This window comes from Meleagris gallopavo, chromosome Z (genome assembly GCF_000146605.3).
Source record: "Meleagris gallopavo isolate NT-WF06-2002-E0010 breed Aviagen turkey brand Nicholas breeding stock chromosome Z, Turkey_5.1, whole genome shotgun sequence".
Lineage (NCBI taxonomy): Eukaryota > Metazoa > Chordata > Aves > Galliformes > Phasianidae > Meleagris > Meleagris gallopavo.
In genome coordinates, this window is record NC_015041.2 from 36,218,790 (window position 1) to 36,225,592 (window position 6,803).

Consider the following 6,803-nt stretch of genomic DNA (forward strand, 5'->3'; position numbering starts at 1 on the left):
AGTGAATGATAAGAAAGAGCCCAAGCAGGTGGATCCTGCAGAGAGTACCAAGGGGCACAGAAGAAAAGTGTCCCGGGATAGTGATCAGACATTCCTTGAAAGGACATGGCCAGAGAATGACAAGAGGTGCAGACATGGTTATCATTCAGAGAATGAAGTGAGGCACAGGAACAGCCATCACTGGTCGAAAGAGGTCTTAGGATGGGAGCTGGCTAGGTTCATTCAGAGGGCTTTGAACTAGGTACAAAGGGGGGTGGGGATGTAACTGGGGTCACTAATACGGAGCCTGAACGTAACGTCCCTGTGCTTGCAGGAGAGGGATGTGCTGGAAAGACGCCATGGTCTTGTGCCTTGGTGGAAGAGGAGGATGACTCACCCCTTTGTAGGAAGAATGCGAGGGCAGGCGTGAAGTTGGTGGCTGTGGAAACACCTGAGTGTGGTCATGAGGGTACTAGGGTTACTGCCACTCACAAGGAGACTGAGCTCAAGTGTCTTTATACTAATGCACTCAGCATGGGTAATAAACAAGAGGAGCTGGAGGTCATTGTGTGTTCGGAAAGTCATGATATAGTTGCCATCACGGAAACGTGGTGGAATGACTCCCACAGCTGGAGTGCAGTGATGGAGGGCTACCGGCTTTTCAAAAGAGACGGCCCAGATAGGAAAGCTGGTGGTGTAGCTCTCTATGTTAAAAAAGACTATGAATGTGTGGAAATTAATAATGCTGATGATAGGGTTGAGAACATGTGGATCAGAATAAAAGCAAAGGCCAACAAGACTGACATTATTGTGGGAGTCTGCAACAGGCCACACACCCAGGATGAAGAGGTGGATGAGATGCTTTATAAACAGTTGGGTGAGGTCTCTAGGTCACTCCCCCTTGTTCTGGTGGGGGACTTCAACTTCCCAGACATCTGCTGGAACTATAGTACAGCTGACAAGGAACAGTCCTGGAGGTTCCTAAAGTGTATGGGAGATAACTTCCTGACACAGCTGGTGAGAGAGCCAACAAGGGGAAGCAATATCCTGGACCTGCTGTTTGTTAAAAGAACTAGTCTGATGGGGGATGTAAATGTTGGAGGCCGTCTGGAGCAAAGCGATAGTGAGATGCTAGACTTCTCTATCCTTGTTGAACCATGGAGGGGAGTCAGCAGAACTGTCATCTTGGACTTCCGGAGGGTGGACTTCAACCTCTTTAGGACCATGGTTGAGAGGGTCCCTTGGGAGGAAGTTTTGGAGAGTGTGGGAGCCCAGGAAGGCTGGGAATATTTTAAGGAAATTGTTTTATAGGTGCAGGACCTGACCATTCCCATGTCACGGAAGACAAGTCAATGGGCAAGGAGACCGGGCTGGCTGAACAGAGACCTTTGGCTAGAACTCAAGAACAAAAGGAAAGCTTATGATCTCTGGAAGAGTGGACAAGCCTACTTATGAGGATTACAGGTATGTAGTGAAGCTGTGCAGGGAGAAAATTAGAAAAGCCAAAGCGCAGTTAGAACTGAGCTTGGCCGCTAAGGTAAAGGAAAACAGTAAATGCTTTTATAAACACATTAATAGCAAAAGGAAGGCTAGGGAGAATCTCCATCCCTTGGATGCCGAGGGCAACCTGGTCACCAAGGATAGGGATAAGGCTGAGGTACTTAATGTCTTCTTTGCCTCAGTCTTTAATAGTAAGACTTGTTACTCCCTGGGAACACAGCCCACTGTGCTGGTAGATAGGGATGGGGAACAGAATAAGCCCTTCATGATCCATGACGAGATAGTTTTGGACCTGCTGCGAAAGCTGAATGCTTACAAGTCCATGGAACCAGATGGAATGCACATTGGAGTGCTAAGGGAGTTGGCAGATGTGATTGCCAAGCCACTGTGCATCATTTTTTGGCAGTCCTGGCTAACTGGGGATGTCCTGGTGGATTGAAAACTGGCAGATGTGACGCCCATCTTCAAAAAGGGCCAGAAAGATAATCCTGGTAGCTACAGGCCTATCAGTCTCACCTCAGTGCCCGGGAAGGTTATGGAACGAATAATCTCGGGAATCATCATGGACCAATTAAAGGTCAACCAGGGGATCAGGCCCAGTCAGCATGGGTTTACGAATGGTAGATCCTGTCTGACAAACCTGATTTCATTCTATGACAAGGTGACCCTCTTAGTGGATGAGGGTCAGGCTGTCCATATGGTCTACCTGGACTTCAGTAAGGCCTTTGACGCTGTCCCCCATAACATTCTCACAGAGAAGCTGGCTGCCCATGGTCTGAATGGGTGTACGCTCCCTCCACTATATGAAGCACTGGCTGGATGGCCGGGCCCAAAGAATCATGGTCAATGGAGTTGGATCTAGTTGGCGGCCGGTCACGAGCGGTGTCCCCCAAGACTCAGTAGTGGGGCTGCTTTTGTTTAACATCTTCATTGATGATCTTGATGAGGGGATTGAGTGCACCCTTGATAAGTTTGCAGATGACACCAAGTTGGGAAGGAGTGTTGATCTGCCAGAGGGGAGAAAGGCACTGCGGAAGGACCTGGACAGACTGGATTGATGGGCCAAGGTTAATGGCATGAGTTTCAATAGGGCCAAGTATCGGGTCCTGAATTTTGGTCACAACAACCCCAGGCAACCCTACAAGCTTGGGGATGAGTGGCTGGAAAGCTGCCTGATGGAAAGGGACCTTGGTGTTCTGATGGACAGTCGGCTGAACACGAGCCAGCAGTGTGCCCTGGTGGCCAAGGAATGGTGAGGTGAGCAGGACTAGGGAAGTAATCCTGCCCCTGTACTCGGCATTGGTGAGGCTTCACCTCGAGTACAGTGTTCACTTTTGGGCACCTCAGTTCAGAAAGGACATGGAGGTACTGGAGCAGGTCAAGAGAAGGGCAATGAGGTTAGTGAAGGGCTTTGAAAATCAGCCCAATGAGGAGAGGCTGAGGGAGCTGGGGCTGTTTAGTCTGGGGAAGAGGCAGCTGAGGGGAGACCTTATTACTCTCTTCCAGTACCTGAAAGGTACTTACAGTGAGAGTGGGGTAGGTCTCTTCTCACTGGTGACAGGTGACAAGATGAGGGGAAATGGCCTCAAGTTGCACCAAGGTAAGTTTAGGTTGGACGTTAGGAAACACTTCTTTACAGAAAGGGTGGTTAAACACTGGAATAGGCTCCCCAGAGAGGTGGTTGAGTCACCGTTCCTGGACGTGTTTAAGAGCCATTTGGATGTGGTGCTCGGAGATATGATTTAGTAGAGGGTTGTTAGAGTTAGGGTACTATGGTTAGGCTGCAGTTGGACTTGGTGATCCTTGAGGTTCCTTCCAACCTGCGTAATTCTATGATTCTATGATTCTATGGTTAAATATATACTCTACTTCCTGTGTGTTTCCTAAACTAGTATGTCATGCTCAAGTGACTCTACAAGTAAGTTAAATACCCCACAACCTGAGAAAGAACAATGCTCTTTTTTTTTGTTGTTGTTAATAATGTGGTCTTTCATCATTAGTATCATGACTGTAGAATAGTTAGTTGGATTTTTGGGTTTGGTTGGTTGGGTTTTGTTAGTTTGTTTGTTTGTTTTGCTATTTGCATTTTGAGTTACATGGACTAGGTGTTAGAGTACCAGCTGTATCACTAGAAATCAATGCATCCTGGAAGACCCTCCTGTGATTTCTAAATAAAGCCTTAGCTTGACAATATACTACATATGACTCAGTACTTTGTATGTACAATTCAAACTGATATGCAATGCATATAAAAGAAAGATAGAGAGGAATTAAACAAACTGCTGTTTTAAACAATCAGCTATAATCAACTAACACAATTTCCATGGCAATGCTTGATTACATCAGATTGTCCCATGCTTAGTGCCCAGATCCATCTCATGCGGCAATTTTTCTAAAAAATAACATTCACTATTAATAAGATTATTAAAAAATAAAGAGGTTAAGGACATAAATTTAGACTATGAACTAAGCATTAGATGCAGAAGAAGTGTTGATTTTCTGGTATATAAGCTGCAGATACAAAAAGCAGAGATTGTGCAGAGAGATGCCTCTCACTTTTGCTGCATGAAAGAGTTTAGCACAACTAGCTGAGGACTACAAAGAACTCGAACCAGCTGTCTGCATTTAGTGAAAGTAAATGATCTAATTATTACTAATTCAGTCTGATTAGATAGTATGTTTATCTGCTTACAGAATATGGATAGTAAGTTAGTATAGGTGTTGGGTTTTTTTCTTAAATACAAGAAATTCTTAAATATGAAGTTATACTGTAACATCAGTTACAGTAGCCCTGATATCTGGAATAACCTATGGCAGCAATTTGTAGGAGAAGCCCAGCATCTTCATACCTCATGGTTTAAGTTGAAGGAGGGAAGATTTAGGTTGGATATCAGGGGGAAGTTCTATAATCGAGAGAGTGGTGAGGTGCTGGAACAGGCTGCCCAAAGGGACTGTGAATGCCCCATCCCTGGAGGTGTTCAAGGCCAGGTTGGATGGGGTCCTGAGCAGCCTAATCTAGTATTAGATATGGAGGTTGGCAGCCCTACCTGCATTGGGGGGGGTGGAGCTTGATGATCCTTGAGGTCCCTTCCAACGCAAGTCATTCTATGATTCTATGATACTGACAAACTTGCATACAGTGTTCTTTCTGATCTTGTGTGAGAATTCTTGGGACCCACCTGGTGCAAAAATTTGCAGTATTCCAACACTGCCATTGTTTCCCATGCACTGAAGCTATTATTTAGATCTGTACTGTTCCCTGATCACAACCCACCGATTTGCATGGATGAGCTGATCAAGATGCTCTTCATTTCATGGTGTTACAGCTGTGCATCACTGTCCCGAAGATGGCTTGTTTTTCATGTCATTGTCACTACTGCTGAAACGCACTATCCATTGCCTCACTGTACTCACATCCATTGTTTGGTCTCTAGAAACATTCAGCAAGCATCAGTGAATGTCAATGGGTGAATTTTTATTTTTTTGCAAGGAGGAATTTAGCAACAAACCTTTTCTTCTTACTTTTTTCCAAGTCAGACGTGATTTTGTCAGACTGCCCCTCTGCTGCCATCTGTCACATGGCAACATCTAATGGAGTATTGGTAGAAAGTTTCAACCTTGACTGCCATACCACCAACACCTGCCTCTGACTTCGTGGGTCAGTGTAACTTAGGAAGCATTACTTTCAGAGCAGCACTTGTATTCAAACAGGAGCTATAAACAATTCAAGAATATGTATATAAAATACACAATTGTACCATGAGCTGCTTGTGATATTACATTAGTCTAAAAAGTCAGAGTAAGATACTGATAGACAAACCTTTAAAATGCCTTCATCTCAGGAGAAAGGCAGGTTCAGTTGTTAAAGTCTTCCAAACAGACTAAAGTATTACCTTCATATCTATATACTTCATATGATGTTAGTAGCAGAACACTGTTGCATAGAGATATATGTGCAGAAGAACTGAATGTCAGAAAACACTGAGTTGTGAAAATAGTTGTATATGACACACAGAACAACCAAAGCAGAATAGACTACAAGTACAAAAGGAAAAATCCCAGTCTTTGAATTGTGTTTTTCCGTGTTTGGCTGACTACCTTGGTTTACCTCATCTGTGAGATCCTAAGTGAAAAGTTTCTGTATATCAGAATATAACACAGTGCAAAGTTCCTACCCAGAAGCCTGCTTGCTTCCCCTGTCACAAAGCCAGGATATCTGTGCCTGGTTGCAGGGTTCCTGCCCAAAGCAGCTACCTCCTCTCTGAAAGAACAACATGCTTATTTATTAGAACATTTGTTCAGCACCACTGAAATGCAACACTCAACATTTGTTTGGGCAAGGTGTAAGTATTTGCTCAGGAATTCACCATGAGAACGTGGCATAAGCCGTGACAGAACTACCTACAACAGGTGACCTGCAGTTTTGTTTGCCTCCTTAGTCACAGCCTTGAGCTGGTTCTTATTTTAGAAGTTTTCTTTCCTATTAACCATTCAAGTCATTCAAGCACGTATTCATTTCTTTTTGCTTTGTTTCTGAACTGTTTCTCTTTGGCCTTTATCCTCTTTGCTTTTATTTAATTTTTATTTTAAGTTCTTGAGAACAGTGAAATAATAACACAGTTGTACAAAGGAAAATCTTCAATATTTCTTTATTTCTCTGTAATAAGTGGAATTTCCTCATGGTTGGAAGATTCTGGCCAGCTGTACAAAGAAGTGGCAAAAGCTTGTGTTCAGTGACTTTCCCAGCCACAAACAAAATACTAAGATCTCAATCAAAAAGTCAGTGTCAAAACAAAACGTCAACTACATTTTTCCTGTATATGCATTTAAGGACACAGAGTCTCTACCTTCTCTGCTGAAGGAGGACAGCTTATTTTATTAAAGAAAACTTGCTCAAGTAATGTCTGTGAAGTTTGGTATTTGGATGAGACTTAATAAGACAGCACGTATTTTTTGTTTGCATCCAAGCTGGGTACTTAATGTAGGAATATTACCTGGAAAAAATCTACAGTAACCATGTCAAGGTGAATTTGAAAACAAAAACATGAAATTGAAAGGGAAACTTGAGGGGAAATCACTTTCTATGAATAGGTACAATTGAATCTTCCCTAATGAAAGCAACTCAGAAGGACTGACCAATAAAACTAATATTTTATTAAGGACTATGAACTAGAATTTTAACTAGTTGCAAATTATCTTTATAGACATAGTCTTTCCTTTTTTTCTTGTTCTTTCAGTCCTCTGTCTCTTCTCTTCTCTTCTCTTCTCTTCTCTTCTCTTCTCTTCTCTTCTCTTCTCTTCTCTTCTCTTCTCTTCTCTTCTCT

At 43.2% G+C, this 6,803-nt stretch overlaps 1 protein-coding gene across 1 annotated transcript in view; it reads right to left on the reverse strand.

The window, feature by feature from the left end:
* The window catches only part of LOC104915099 (FERM domain-containing protein 3), a 106,656-nt gene that overhangs the window by 40,968 nt on the left and 58,885 nt on the right, over nt 1–6,803 (reverse strand). The window lies entirely within an intron of this gene.